Source organism: Schistocerca serialis, chromosome 7 (genome assembly GCF_023864345.2).
Source record: "Schistocerca serialis cubense isolate TAMUIC-IGC-003099 chromosome 7, iqSchSeri2.2, whole genome shotgun sequence".
Lineage (NCBI taxonomy): Eukaryota > Metazoa > Arthropoda > Insecta > Orthoptera > Acrididae > Schistocerca > Schistocerca serialis.
Window position 1 is genome coordinate 292964147 of NC_064644.1, and position 16998 is coordinate 292981144.

General features: G+C 42.2%; 1 pseudogene; it reads left to right on the top strand.

Moving 5' to 3' along the window:
* The first annotated feature begins 10227 nt into the window (after positions 1–10227).
* LOC126413676 (5S ribosomal RNA) lies at positions 10228–10345 on the top strand (annotated as a pseudogene).
* The last annotated feature ends 6653 nt before the right edge of the window (positions 10346–16998 follow it).

Genomic DNA, 16998 nt, shown 5'->3' on the forward strand with positions numbered 1-16998 from the left:
GGTTTTCATAGACAGTTGCTCTCACTGCACCCCAGAAGAGAAAGTTAGTTGGTGTGAGGTCAGGCGATCGTGAAGGCCAAAGTCCCTGTGAAATTATGCGATCACCAAAAACATCTGCAAGCAGTGACATTGAAACGCGAGCTGTATGCACGGTTGTACCATCTTGTTGAAAATAACCGTTCAGTATTTCACTTAACACAAGTTCTCTTATGAATGGGTACAGAATATCACTGCAGTATCGATGTGCGTTTATTGTCTCGTTGAAAAACCCAAACAGGCGAACAATCATACGGCACTGCGGAGAGACTTTTTGAACAACCGGTATTATTTCATCTCCTGCATGCGTCCACCAAGATGCACAAACGCCTAATAATGCGACTTTTACACAAAAAGTATTTTCGAATTCACTTGCACGTGCAACTAGTTTATTACATCAAAATATGACTTAATTCTCGGCGCAGGTACTATGGAACAAGTAAATAAATTTCAGAATTGAACTTACTTCTGTATGCCAAACACTGACGATAACTTCTCGATCGTGCAAGTTTTGAACAAAGGTACGAACAGTGAGTCGCTCTAAAAGTACCCAGAACACTCAGGAGACACCATCACATGTCAGAGGCGTTGGTAGTTTCGTGCAGAATTATGCACGTAACGTTACTGGCATTCAGAATCAAGTAACCTTCTACACTGACGGAAAAACAGGAACAACAAAAAACGATTAATGCAAAGTAATCAGATTTCTGGAATGCATTTGTCTACGTAACATATTAAAGTTATCACAGGTTAATAAAAGCGCTGAAATGCTGGTACGTTAATAACCGGTGTAACCGCCAGAATGTTGCATGCAAGCATATAAACGTGCAATAATCGTGTTGTATAACTGCCGCATGTCAGTTTGTGGGATCCAGTTCCAGGCCTGTTGCACTTGGTCGGTCAATACAGGGACGGTTAATGCTCTTTATGGGTGACGCTGGAGGTGTCGTCTGATGCTGTCCCATATGTGCTCGATTGGAGACAGATCTGGTGATCGAGCAGGCCAAGGCAACATGTCGACACTCTGTAGAGCATGTTGGGTTACAACAGCGGCATGTGGGCCAGCGTTATCCTGTTGGAAAACTGTAATGCTATTGATGAATGGCAGAATAACAGGTCGAATCACCAGACTGACGAAATATTTGCAGTCAGGGTGCGTGGTATAACCACGAAAGTGATCCTGCTGTCATACGATGTCGTACTCCGGATTGTAAGTCCAAGTATATGTCCAGTGTGTCTAGCACTTAGACTTGCTGGTTGCAGGCCCTCCCAACCATCACATGGCCATCACTGGCACCAAGGCAGAACCAACTTTCAACACAAACAGATCGCCACCTTGCCCTCAATTGAGCTCTCGCCTGGCACCACTGAAGTCCCAAATGACGCTACAGGGAATTTCGCTCGGAGCTGTCCTTGAAGTAACCGATTTGAAACACTTCGTTGTGTCACTGTGGTGAGAACTGCTGCTCAAATAGCTGCTGCACATGCGGTACGATGCGCCAGAGCCATATTCCGAACACAATGATCTTCTCTCTTGATGGTGCCACGAGGCCGCCTCAGCCCGGTCTTCTTGGGTCCGTCCATTCTCGTGACCACAAATGCTAGCAATCATTTAAAATCGCTGCATTCCTGCCAAGTCTTTCTGCAGTATCGCAGAAAGAACATCCAGCTTCTCGCCTTATCACACGACTTCGTTCAAACTCAGTGAGGTGTTGACAACGGCGGCTTATTCGCCTTTAAGGCATTCTTGACTAACATCAAGTCACCACGTCCAATTTCAAAGGTAACTAACGGTCACGACCGTTACAACGTGTATTTAAAGCAAACCTGATTTGCATCCTCATACTGCCTCTGCTAGCACCACTTTTACGCGACTGGCGCGAAATTTGAATAGACATCATCCTTCAGCTGTGGAAACACGCCCACCAACTTTCGTCACCAAATTCCTTCTTGGTGTTACGGTTTCTTTTCCGTCAGTGTATTTATTGGCGTTCGTTTGGTATCATGAGAATTCTCGACGCGCGACGTTATGCTTATGGGGCTCAAGGGCAATATTCGTGACCTGCCGATATGATTCATATACTTGCTTAAGGTTGTTTCCCGACGAGCCACGCCAACAAATTATGCCTCAAAATACTTTGAAGTAGATACTTTTCACATTCACCCCACCTTCAGATGTTTAAATTTAATTACGTGCCGTTTCTTTACTTCCTATGTTTGTTTTTACAGTAGATGTCTTAAAAACTGCCGATGCAAAATTCTGCAACGACATTAGTAAGCTATGTTCATTACGCGTAAATAAATTTAAACATCTGAAGGTGGGACGTCAGGCATCCTGCAGTCTCTCTGACTCTGTCTTCTCCCCCCCCCCCCCTTCCACCCCCCCCCCCCCCCCGAATATCTTCCAATCGCAGGCCGCCCATTGCCCACCCGTGGTTTATGGCATGATGCATGCTACTAGTTATGATTTGTCATGCATATGATTGACGGTGTGACTTCATATAAGAGGATATAAAGTGAAAAATACAGCTGCGTGCAAACAGTGTTTTGCCAAAAATTTGGAAACTTGTGGTAAGTTCCTAAGGGACCAAACTGCTGAGGTCATCAGTCCCTAGGCTTACAAACTACTTAACCTAACTTAAACTAACTTACGTTAAGGACAACACGCACACCCATGCCCGAGGGAGGACTCGAACCTCCGCCGGCCGGAGTGGCCGTGCGGTTAAAGGCGCTGCAGTCTGGAACCGCAAGACCGCTACGGTCGCAGGTTCGAATCCTGGATGTTTGTGATGTCCTTAGGTTAGTTAGGTTTAACTAGTTGTAAGTTCTAGGGGACTAATGACCTCAGCAGTTGAGTCCCATAGTGCTTAGAGCCATTTGAACCATTTGACTCGAACCTCCGACAGGGGCAGCCGCGCGAATCGCGGCAAGGCGCCTCAGACCGAGTGGCTATCCCGCAGACATGTTTTTCCAAAATCTTGAGTTTGTATTTGATGTTAGAAAACTATATTCTGAAAATGACACACATTAGAAGAATAGTTTTGCTGTTTAGGGAGGAAAATAACACATAACACCGGAGGTAAAGCCGATATAATGTACTGGCGTGCAATAGCAAGAAAAGTGTTTTGGAGAAAAAGGAAATAAATTAAGTAGAATACAGGTTGAAGTGTTAATAAGTCTGAAATCAACATTGTGCGGAAGTGAAACGAGAGCGACAAACAATAGACGAAATGAGAATAAAGGGTTTTGACATGTGGTACTGCAGAAGAGGGCTGTATAGATGGTATAAATAAGAAGAGAGAGTGAATCGAATTGGAGAGAAACGAAATTTATGGCTCAACTTGACTGAAAAAGGGAGATTATAGGACACGTACTGAGGCATCAATGAAAAGTAAATTTTGTAATGGAAGGAGGTGTAGGGGGGGGGGGGGGGGGAAGGGAGGAGGATAAAAGTTGTAGACTGAGACGAGACTGAGACTTCATTATAGTAAGTAGGTTACAGAGATGAAGTGACTTACATAGGACAGACTAGAGCTCCATAAAACCAGTCTTTGGCTGACGATCGTAACGACGCATCAGAATTTCAAAGAGTGTACCACCTTGCGATGTTAGTTAGGCAAAGCGAGAAGAAAAGCAGGAAGGCGGTCTGGTGGGGGGAAGCCGTGAATAAGGAGATGAGTGGTCGCTGGAGAGGCGGACAGCTGCTGAGCGAGCAAAGTCAGCTCTCGCCGCTCGCCCAGCCGCCTATCGATTGGCCGGCAGTCTGCAGTCCAGGCGAGGCGAGGCGGAGCCACAGCTGGAACTGTGTCTGGAGCTGGAGTCCGCCTTTATCGGCTCTCCAGACAGCCGTCGGCCCTTCTCCAGCAGGCTGCGACGTCACTCAGCACTCAAGAGGACTAAGAGAATGCTGACAAACTCTGCTCTCACAATGAAATAACGACTTCTTCTGCATCTGTGTCTTCTGTGTCCTGTCACTTACCACCTTCCTCATTAACATCCGTTACTTTTACGTATTTGTATTATATGTACACTACTGGCCATTAAAATTGCTACACACGAGAAATTTAACCGACAGGAAGAAGATGCTGTGATATGCAAATGATTAGCTTTTCAGAGCATTCACACAAGATTGGAGCCAGTGGCGACACCTACAACGTGCTGACATGAGGAAAGTATCCGACCGATTTCTCATACACAAACAGCAGTTGACCGGCGTTGTCTGGTGAAACTTTGTTGTGATACCTCGTGTAAGGAGGAGAAATGCGTACCATCACGTTTCCGACTTTGATAAAGGTCGGATTGTAGCCTATTGCGATTGTGGTTTATCGTATCGCGACATTGCTTCTCGCGTTGGTCAAGATCCAATGACTGTTAGTAGAATATGGAATCGGTGGGTTCAGGAGGGTAATACGGAACGCCGTGCTGGATCCCAATGGCCTCGTAACACTAGCAGCCGAGATGACAGGCATCTTATCCGCACGGCTGTAACGAATCGCGCAGCCACGTCTCGATCCCTGAGTCAACAGTTGGGGACGTTTGCAAGATAACAACCATCTGCACGAACAGTTCGACGACGTTTGCAGCAGCATGGACTATCAGCTCGGAGACCATGGCTGCGGTTACCCTTGACGCTGCATCACAGACAGGAGCGCCTGCGATGGTGTACTCAACGACGAACATGGGTGCACGAATGGCAAAACGTCATTTTTTCGGGTGAATCCAGCTTCTGTTTACAGAATCATGATGGTCGCATCCGTGTTTGGCGACATCGCGGTGAGCGCACATTCGAAGCGTGTATTCGTCATCTCCATACTGGCGTATCACCCGGCGTGATGGTATGAGGTGCCATTGGTTACACGTCTCGGTCACCTCTTGTTCATATTGACGGCACTTTGAACAGTGGACGTTATATTTCAGATGTGTTACGACCCGTGGCTCTACCCCTCATTCGATCACTGCGAAATCCTACATTTCAGCAGGATAATGCACGGCCGCATGTTGCAGGTCCTGTACGGGCGTTTCTGGATACAGAAAATGTTCGACTGCTGCCCTGGTCAGCACATTCTCCAGATATCTCACCAACTGAAAACGTCTGGTCAATGGTGGCCGAGCGACTGGCTCGTCACAAGAAGCCAGTCCCTACTCTTGATGAACTGTGGTATCGTGTTGAAGCTGCATGGGCAACTGTACCTGTACACGCCATCCAAGCTCTGTTTGACTCAATGCCCAGGCGTATCAAGGCCGTTATTGTGGCCAGAGGTGGTTGTTCTGCGTACTGATTTCTCAGGATTTATGCACCCAAATTGCTTGAAAATGTAATCACATGTCAGTTCTAGTATAATATATTTCTCCAATGAATATCCGTTTAGCATCTCCATTTCTTCTTGGTGTACCAATTTTAATGGCCAGTAGTGTATACTCTAACTATTTTGATAAGAGTATCTCACTGATTTTGGAATCATATAGTTTTGTTGCTGACTGATAGCAATTATCTGCTATCGATTGTCAATGTTGATAAACTAGAACATATACGGCCCAATCACATTAATGTGACCACAGTCCATGTTCGATGTCGGCCTGCCATAACCACTCACAAAAGGCAGGTGCCAGTACTAGCAGTGGGAGAGCGGGGGGGTGGGGGGCGGGCAAATCAAGCGTGTCGAGGAAACGCGGAAAGCAGTGCAGTAGTTATAATGCCGAAATGGAGCGAAGTATCTGACATCCAAAATGGCATGATCATTGGCTTCCAGGCAAAGAGTGGAAGCATTTCCGAAACAGCTAAGACCGTACACATACCGCTGTGGTTAAAGTGTACCGAGCTTTGCAAAATGGTGCTATCCAAAACTAGTACCGAGGCAACTGTGGTTCGCACGGGCCTTACATGACAGAACTGAACAACCACCTTGTGATATAAGTTAGGTAAAGAGAGAAGAAAAGCAGGAAGGAGGTTTGGTGGGGGAGGAGCCGTGAATAAGGAGATGAGTGGTCGCTGGAAAGGCTGCTGAGCGAGCAAAGTCGGCTCTCGCCGCTCGCCGCGTGCCACCTCTCGGTGAGGTCACAGTTCGTAGTGATAGACGGTAAATCAACGACTAGAACAGAAGTGATATCTGGCGTTCCGCAAGGTAGTGTCATAGGCCCTCTGCTGTTCCTAATTTACGTAAATGATCTAGGTGATAATCTGAGCAGCCCTCTTAGATTGTTTGCAGATACGCTGTAATTTACCGTCTAGTAAAATCATCAGACGATCAATTCCAATTACAAAATGATCTAGAGAGAATTTCTGTATGGTCCGAAAGGTCAGAATTGGCACTAAACAAAGGAAAGTGCGAGGTCATCCACGTGGGTACTAAAAGAAATCCGATAAATTTTGGGTATACGATAAATCGCACAAATCTAAGGGCTGTCAATTGGACTAAATACCTAGGAATTACAGTTACGAGCAACTTAAATTGGAAAGATCACACGGATAATATTGTGGGGAGGCGAAACAAAGACTGCGCTTTGTTGACAGAACACTTAAAGATGCGACAAACCCACTAAAGAGACAGCCTACATTATACTTGTCCGTCCTCAGCTGGAATATTGAGGCGCAGTGTGGGATCCTTACCTGGTAGGATTGACAGAGGACATCGAAAAAGTGCAAAGAAGGGAAGCTCGTTTCGTGTTATCGCGCAAGAGGGGTGAGACTGTCACTGATATGATACGCGAGTTGGGGTGGCAGTCACTGAAACAAAGGCGGTTTTCTTTGCGGCGAGATATATTTACGAAATTTCAATCACCATCTTTCTCTTCCGAATGCGAAAATATTTTATTGACACCTACCTACGTAGGGAGAAATGATCATCATAATAAAATAAGAGAAATCAGAGCTCGAACGGAAAGATTTAGGTGTTCCTTTTTCCCACGCGCCATTCGAGAGTGGAATGGTAGAGAAGTAGTATGAAAATGGTTCGATGAACCCTCCGCCAGGCACTTAAGTGTGAATTGCAGAGTAACCATGTAGATGTAGAACGGCTGTGGAGATGTGTCCGAGTGGATAAACGTGCAACTGAGCGACCAGATGACGCAAGATGTTACCAGCAGTGTCCCCTCAACGACCATTCAGCGAACATTCCTGCATATGGGCCTCTGCAGCAGGTGCCTGGCTTGTGCACCCATGCTGACTGCTGTTCACCGGCGACGAAGGCTGGAATTTGCACTCCGGTACTGCAATTGGACGTCCACTAAATGGTGACAGGTAGACTTTTCAAATGAATCATGTTCCACGCTCCATCGGACAGATGGCCGTTGGCGTGTACGGCACAAATCGTCTCCTGGCCGGAGTGGCCGTGCGGTTCTAGGCGCTACAGTCTGGAGCCGAGCGACCGCTACGGCCGCCGGTTCGAATCCTGCCTCGGGCATGGATGTGTGTGATGTCCTTAGGTTAGTTAGGTTTAATTAGTTCTAAGTTCTAGGGGACTGATGACCTCAGAAGTTAAATAGCATAGTGCTCAGAGCCATTTGAACCATTTGAACCACAAATCGTCTGAAAGCAAACACCTTGCTACAATCGTCGGAAGGGCCCAGACTGGAGGAGGAAGCTTTATGGTCTGGGGAATGTTTCCGTGGCAATCTGTAGATGATCTCATCATTCTGGAAGGCACAGTGGATCAAAACAAGTATGTATCTACCCTTGGTGACCGTGTCCACTCCTACATGCAGTTTCTTTTTCCTCGGTATAGTGACATCTACCAGGAGGACAATGCAACGTGTCACACAGCTCACAGTGTACGTGCGTGGTCTGAAGACCACCAGTGTGTGTTTACCATACTGCCCTGGCCACCAAACTCCCCGCATTTAAACCCAATAAATAATTTGTGGGAGCATCTCGGTCTAACTTAAGGGGCTCCGGAAAGGCTCAAAATCATGAAAAGTTCAATTATTAGTTTTTTGCGTTTTCTGAATCTGCAGACTATTACCTTTTAATAGATATATAATTTATTCAATTCCGAAGACTACAACTATTTTTAAATTTTTTTTGAAATGTGTTCTACATGGGCGTGACCCATTGTGGCGCTGTTAAACTGCTGTCAAATGGTGTTATTATTAACGTCCGTGTTCATCAGGTGCATTTTAGTGATGTGAGATAAAGTATGCGTTGTGGCTAACCTGTGATGGTTCAATATATATCGCTGGTGTGATTGTCGATTGTTTCATGTTTATTTACTCTGTCGTTATCTCGAAAATATTCGTAATTAATTCTGTTTCTTGAGTCTCTGTTTTGTTGAAGTATAATAATGAGTAAAAGTAAAGTTATTAGAAATCCTCTGAAGGCTTTTAAGAAAAGGAGAAATGTTGGAAAGCCAAAGGTATGTGTTATTACTGTAAACAATAAAGACGATAACCAAGTGAGTGAACCTAACCTCTCAAGTACACCTGACCATAGCAGTCAAAGTGGGAAAGAAAATACTTCACAGAAGAAGCTTGGTTCAATGAGTGAAAACTGTGAATGTTTTATGGGCGAATCGGATGTGAATGAAATATTTGATATGTCGGTTTTCAAAGGAATTTTTTCAAACTGTGTAAGATGTATTCATTGTAGTGAAATTGGTCTGGAACTCTCCATAATAAAGCACTTAGGACTTGCTAGTGAAATACAACTGAAATGTGATAAGTGTTCATACATGACCACCTTTTGGAACAGTGTTTCAGTAACTGCAACTGAAGAAAATGGTAGCAAAATCTACGAACACAACAATGAGCGATGCTTGCTTTAGACAAGGAACGCCTTCGGGCTGCAGACAGGGCTGTAAAGAGTCTAGAAATACAAGCAAGAGTAAACAGGAGGAGGAACAAGAGGAAGCTGGAGGAGGAGTTTGCAGAGGATGAAGATAATCCATCCTATGGACCAGGAATCCACTAAAAAGTTAATCCAATCTTCGTCGCTCGATTCCCAAAACTTTTATTTTCTCATACTAATTACATGTTATCTAAGGATCTTCCAAACATATTTGTTTCAAACTTTCAGTAAATGTTACACAGTACCTTCTGCATAATTTAACACAGCCTTTTTCCAAAAAACTGTATATTTTTGAATATATAAATAAAAAATTGCAAAAAAATGTTGTGAATTTTCATTACAATTGAAAAAAATCATCTTTAATAACTGAACTAAAATTTTATAAAATCCCTGTGTTAAGTTGTAGCCCATATTCCAATAAATAATCTGTAAAAAGTTCAACTTCCTACCTCAAATACTTTGTGAGGAAAGATGTAATTTATAAGCGTTTTTTTACATTGCAAGTATAGGGCGTTCCGGAGCCCTTTAACGTGCGTTGGATTCGCAACCGAGAAACCTTCCGTAGCTGTCAACGGCAGTGGAGTCGGCATGGCTCCACATCCCTGTCGGTATCTTCCAGAACCTCGTTGAAACTCTTCCTGCATGTCTCGCAGCGGTCCGCTCTGAAAAGTTGGTTATTCTGCCTTTCAACAGTTGGTAACATTTATGTGATTGGACAGTGTATTAAACACCCAACCATTACAAATGCTGGAAATTACCTAATTTCAAGAAAAAGTATTACTCGTTAAGCTGATAGCGTGTGGCTAAAATGTGCCCAGCATACAATACAATACAATACAATACAGCTAGTGCTATTCACATGAAGCGTATTAGCGAACAAAAGTTCAAATGGCTATGAGCACCATTGGACTTAACATCTGAGGTCATTAGTCCTCTAGAACTTAGAACTACTTAAACCTAACTAACCTAAGGACATCACACACATCAATGCCCGAGCCAGGATTCGAACCTGCGACCGTAGCAGTCGCGCGGTTCCGGACTGAATCGCCTAGAACCGCTCGGTCACAGCGGCCAGCCGAACATAAGTGTTCAAAGCTAGTGTCAATGAATTAATTTCATGTGGAAAAGCTGTTTATATTTACAAAGCTACAAACAGGTAATGTAAAACCAATGTAAGTGCTGAGGACTTCATTAAGTTATTGAGAAGTACTTTGTCACTTCCATGTCTGAAAATTTTCTCGTTGTGTTGGCATGCTGTTTATATGAGGTAAGTCAATAGCAATGTACTTATAATTCTAAGCAAAATGTGCTACAGATATTTCATTTTTGTGTGCACTTCTGTTGCTTTGGAAATGGGTATTTAATGTGCGCTTTTACCTCCATAAACATTTTGGGAAGGTAGTGGTTTGTGTGCCAACGACCTTAGCGCAGTGGTAACACCGGTTCCCGTCAGGTCACCGAAGTTAAGCGCTGTGGGGCTGGGCTAGCACTTGCATGGGTGACCATCCGGTCTGCCGAGCGCTGTTGGCAAGCTGAGTGCACTCAGCCCTTGCGAGGCAAAGTGAAGAGCTTCTTGATTGAGAAGCAGCGGCTCCGGTCTCGGAATCTAACATACGGCCGGGATAACGGTGTGGTGACCACATGCCCCTCCATATCCGCATCCAGTGACAACTGTGGGCTGAGGATGACACGGCGGCCGGTCGGTACCTTTGGGCCTTTATAACCTGTTCGGGAGGAGTTTTTTTAAGTGGTTTGTGTGGTCACTGCGAGCAGTGTGTATGAATGGGGTGTACAGCTTAATATCACCAACATATAGGGTTAGCCTAAATGATTGATCGGGTTTCAAAGGACTGTTGATTGAGAAGTATACAACATAGGGTTAGCCTAAGTGATTGATCGGGTTTCAAAGGACTGTTGATTGAAAAGTATACAACATACATAGACGGGTGATACATGAAAAGGTAGATATACTCACACAGTTTAAAACGCCCGCCGCGCTAGATAGCAGGCCTGTGACGGCACCCTACAAGATGGGGGACAGTGCAGGAGAATAATTTCTGTGTGTTATGATATACGAATTGTTCTTCGGTTATGAGCTTTCAGCGTGCATTCGTACGCAAATATGTAAAAGTAGCACCTGGACACCAGAGCATTTTGTGTTTGTTTCGTCGGATTCGTGATACTGGTTGTTTACGCAAAGGGAAACCCCGGGCGACCACAGGTCCCAAGGGAAATCGTGGAACGCATAAGTCAGAGCTTCGTTCTGCGCAGGCCACAAAAATCAGGCGTCTTGGAAGCAGTGAACTGAGCATTCCACAGAAAACAGTACGAAAAGTTTTGAATTTCAAACTATACCGTTTGCAACAATTATAACACCTTATTCCAGATGGTTATGCTCACCGTCTGAATTTTTCTAGATTGCACCAGAAACTTGGTGAATGTATCTATCTTTATATGTATCACCCGCCTTTGTATTTTGTATAATTCTAAGTAAGCAGTGAACAGGGCTTTGAAACCCGATGAATCATTTAGGCTAACGCTGTATAAGCTCTGCAGGCAAAAAAATTAGTATGAATCGTTGCGCCGCTACAGATGGCGCAGCGATCGAGTCACGTGCTCAACCGTGCGTGCACTGCTTTTGCATGAACCAGTGGGCCATTTATGTTTCAAGTGGACATTGTACGTAAACATCTGTAAATATAAGGATGTGACAGAGTGGCAAAAAAGAAGCAACGGTGTTGGCCGTGCCCATGGCCACACTGTGTGTGAGATACTTGTTGTTGGTGTTTAGCGGAGCACTGTTCACCGTATCTACAAGCACTGGTATAACATACGTGGCCACGAAACACATCATCAAAACGGTGATCGGAAAAAGATCCTAACTTAGGATTGGAGACGTGTTTAACCGCTAGTGAATCAAAACGCTTCCAAACGCTACAGTTGTTGCTGAATTTAGTAAATTAAAGTTCATCCCCACGTGTTAGCGAGAGATCATTGAGGCGGGAACACTAAAAATAAACGCAAAATATATCTGTTTCAAACAGCAGATAAAAATTCGCTTGAGGCCTTCTTAAGATAGAGTCTCCATTCCTTCCAAGCTAATTATGTAAGTGTAGACCAGATATGGCTCAAATTCAGAGATACAGTATCGACAGCAGTAGACAGATTCGTACCGCATAAGTTAATAAGAGACGGGACTGATCCACCATGGTACACAAAACAAGTAAGAGCACTGTTGCAGAAGCAACGAAAAACGCATGCCAAATTCAGAAGAACACAAAATCCCCAAGACTGGCTAAGTTTCAGGGAAGCTCGAAATTTAGTGCGGACGTCAGTGCGAGATGCTTTTAATAGTTTCCACAATCAAACGTTGCCTCAAAATATGGTAGAAAACCCGAAGAGATTCTGGTCGTATGTAAAGTACACCAGTGGCAAAAGACAGGCAATACCGTCACTGCGCGATAGCGATGGAAATGTTACCGATGATGGTGTCACTAAAGTGGAGTTACTAAATACTGTTTTCCGTAATTCCTTCACGAAATAAGACGAAGTAAATATGCCACAATTCGAAACCAGAACAGCTATTAGCACGAGTGACATAAAAGTAGATATCTTCGGTGTTGCGAAACAACTCAAATCACTTAAGAAAGGCAAGTCTTCCGGTCCAGATGGTATACCAATCAGGTTCCTTTCAAGGTATGCAGACACAATAGCGCCTTTCTTTGCAATCATATACAACCGCTCACTTGACGAAAGATCTGTTCCTAAAGACTGGAAAGTAGCACAGGTCACACCAATATTCAAGAAAGGAAATAGGAGTAACCCATTGAATTACAGACCCATATTGAAACGTCCCCTTAGAACAATTATACAAGACTGTGCTTGAACTGACACACAATATTTTTTTAGCGCAACGCAATCTGACTTTCAATAATCCCTACAAAATAATGGCCCTGACTAACATTAACCTATACCTTTCACAAATCACTTATCTCACAAAAATCTTCGTTACTCGAACTACTGCAATACAGCGAGCGCCACTACTGCCAGCTAAATAAAAGATTCAAACTACGGAAGGCACTAACTACTGATAGGCATAGTTGGCAAATGAAAGATTTTAATAGAGAACAAACAATGTATTTACCTTAATAGTCATAATATATATAACAGCTCATGACATCCAGTCTTACAAATTTCAAAACTCCGCCATCTCTCTCCCCACATCCACCACTGCTGGCGGCTCACCTCCAACTGCGCAACGCTATGCGCTGTTCACATCCAGCTGCCCAACACTACAATAGCCAACAACAATGCAAACCAGCCACAGACTGCATGCAGCACAGCCAGTGATTTTCATACAGAGCGCTACGTGGCGGTGGCGTTACCAATATAAGAACCTAAACAGCCTATTACATAGCCCCCATGCTCCCCACAAAAAATGTTACAAATTGTTTTGGGCACTAGCCAATACATATTTGTTAAAAATTTTTTACAGTTTCAGTGACAAAGAAATCAAATGCACACACTTATTGATACAATTTTGGTCGAAAGATAAAATTTTCTCACAGTCCATAAAGACAGTCCTGATCGTTCATCACCGTAAAATAGCAGTGTTTTTCTAAAAGTCTGAGCAGTAAAAGAAAATGCACACGGAAGTAGTGGATTTCCATGCTGTCTTGAAGAAGTAGTGTTGACCTTCCAACGGAAAGACAGTGCTGACTCTTGACATGCAGACAGGTAATGGGCCACAACAGAGCAAACCCACTGCAGAGTCAGTCGAAGTTTTGAAGAATATTGGTAGGTAGGTCATCACAGAGTAGACCCACTGTAGCCCTGGCAGAGCTTACTGTATTGGTAGGTCTCCAGAGGTGCAGACCCACTGTAGTCCTTGTAGAAATAATGGTACTGGTGAGTCAGCAGAGGTGTAGACCCACTGTAGTCCTTGTAGAAATAATGGTATTGGTGGGTCATCAAAGATGCAGACCCACTGTAGTCCTTTTAGAGACGGCCAGCAGCCATCTGTTGTGACTGTGCAGGTGCACAATCACCATTGAAGAGTCTTGCGGATAATATAGCAAGTCCATAACCACCACTTGTGCACTTACAAAGTTTTTGGAATTGTCCTTAGAACCAGCAATGCTGTTATCCAGTCCCTTGCTGAATTATTAACACACGTGCAAACACTAACAGTCCCTACTTCTCACATATTGTCCATATACTATGACCAACAGAAACGTCTGCAGTGAAATGAAACTTACAAGTTAATAATATGATGAACTAGTGTCAATTACAAGTTTATAACATAAGAATACAATTACAAAGGTACAAAATATATCATTAAAGAACATAACAATACAGATAACATTTGTAGTACAAGCTTTACAAAAGAATCGAAATAACATATACATCAGTGTTACAGGAATTATGACATAAGTAAATACATAAAAGATCAGAATAACTTTTGAAACATCAACTTCACACAGGAGCATTAAAACAAAACAGAATAAATAATGTCTAAACATCTTTACAAAGTAAATAACATATTATTAATGCAAATTATATTTGAGGATAACAGTATTCCTCATCATAGTGAATGTAGCTTAGTATTAAAAGAGAAAAAAATTCCATGAAACAGTACACAGAGACAGGAATAAAAAAAACACAAGGGTACACAAACACATAGTGGGATAACACAGGAGGAAAGGACAGGGTTTGTTTTCAGTGTAACATTTGGTACTGCAGTCCAACCCAAAACGTCATTCCATAGATCTTTCCTCTTATTTCAACATTTGTTTCCACCAAAAAAAATCCTATCCAAGCATGCTTTCTGTATTCTGTTCACATCCTCTTTCAAAAATAGTTTTTCTCCACTGTATACTCCTTTTTTGCCAAACTATTTTCTTACAGCTTCTCAATGCATTTCTTCCAATTCATCATAACTCATTCTCTTATATAGTCTACTCCCTCTTAAGCTAACTTAAATCTACTGAGCTCAGATGCTAAACTAAGGGACGAGGCAATGCAGCAGCACGAAACAATTAATACAAACAGCAATGAAAAGAAATGGAAATTGTCAAAGCAAGCAGCAAAAAAAATATAAATTAGCAAAGCAATTGCAATATTACAACTAATATAAGGCAATGTAAAGCAAACAAGAAAAATAAATCAGTAGGAAAACTAGCTTAACAGAGTAATACGAAGTGAAATTCAGTAGCATTATGCCTGGCAAACAGCAGCAGAAAATGCAATAACTTATATCTAAACATGACAAAGCTCAAGCAAAAAACATATTACAGTAAAAATGGCCATGTTTAATACCTATGTCACATCTTAACACTAGAGTGATGCATCACAACAACTTATTGTAAAAAAAATATTATCATGTACTTGAAAAGAAAATTATGTATGCAGTTACTGTTACTAGTCCCTTCTTATTGTTATTTCCTTTCCAAGTGCTCCTCTTTTGAAGAATGTGGATCACAAAATTATTATTTAATAGATCTGTTGACATAAAGTGTTCACATTAGCAAATGCATTTTATTTTATAAAACCAATGCTGCAACACAGCTGGAAACTAGATATCAAATGAAATAAGCAACTATGAAAAGCAAAGCATAAAAATATCATTCAATAGTCATGTGACATTTCATAAGTTAGTAGAAATTCTCTCAACTCTCGTAGAAAGACGCTTGTCATAATCAGGTGTGCAGATGTAAGTATCTTTCCAAGTAATGAGCGTGTCATATCTGCGATGTTTTCTACAAAGGAATGTCAATAGTGAGGATAATGGCCTCTTTTTTTCCCACCTAATGGTTTTCTTTTGTCAGACGACTACCTCTCAGCTGGGCACCCAAAACGCATTACGTCAAGGTCACTTACCTTTCTTACTGAAATATGTACGATAGCAGTTTCCGCTACGGTGGCAGTATCATATAAAAAAATTCCACAGGTTGATAATTTGCGTTACAAATGTGTAGAAACAAAATCCTATTGATATAACAGTGTCCAAAAAAATTTCGGCGCCATTGTGATACATTCACGCATATACACATATTTCATAACTCTTAAAGTACGATTCTTGGTTTCCAACATCCTTTTCATAAATCAGAGTCCCTAACCACTACTCCTTATTCCTTACCTTATTACACATTTACATATTCGTCAACACGTCAATCTTGCAGCGACGGTTGAATATTTCATCATAATAAATACATAGCATTATCAAATTCCTCATATAGGATCAGCTTATTGATCATAAACATACCTCAAAACCATAATACACATTGTCGTCATAATAACAACACCATAACACCGCAGCCAAATCTCAAAAACGTCGTAGCTTTCTGCAATAATTTCAAAACCTAAAAAATATTCTCTGCTCATTTCAATAGTGTCATCTACCTCAAACGTACTTTAAAAATCGTGATCCCATACCAAATACATCATTCAAAGCTCTCATAGTATCACAATGGTTCCGAAAAATATGAAGGGTTCACACAGTACAGACAAAATACAATTTCATAAGTGTGAAGTTATCCAACTGTGTAATTACGTAAACATCTGTCACTGATGTAGTAAAATAAATGTTTGTCTCTCCCAGTTAAATGATCAGATAGCTGTGTAATTTATGTGTTAGAGAAATATGGTACCGATGTGTAAAGTTGTGTAAACAAATACCATATTAGATAGGGCTCCTTGTGCTTGCCACACACATGGTACACAAAGTAAGCGTGGACCCCCCGAGGATTAATGTAATTATACCATCAAGTGTTGCAAATTACAGCAATGGAATGAAATGTATCACGGAAAACTTCCTTTGTAATTCAAAAATCATTAAAAAATAAATGTTTTAAGTACAAAATTCATCACTCAAATACGTGTACTGTAGCGCTAAACTGTGCGTCTTGTTGTAACATAATCTCTGTCACTTCTTAACGGTAAAAATGTGCTAAGTGTAGTAATTATCGTCGTCCGTAAGCAAAGTTCTGTAGAAGTCAATGTATTTACCTCGTAATAAATAAAAGTGAAACGCTATGCATATAGATATCGTAGTTATTACGTACAGTACCGTGATCAAGAAAGTACTACGCTGTAACATATTGTTGTGCAATAAAAAAAAGGCTGTCTTATTGTAGCTATACCACAAAGTTAGTACTAAAACATGTTTTACTTTCCAGAAGAAT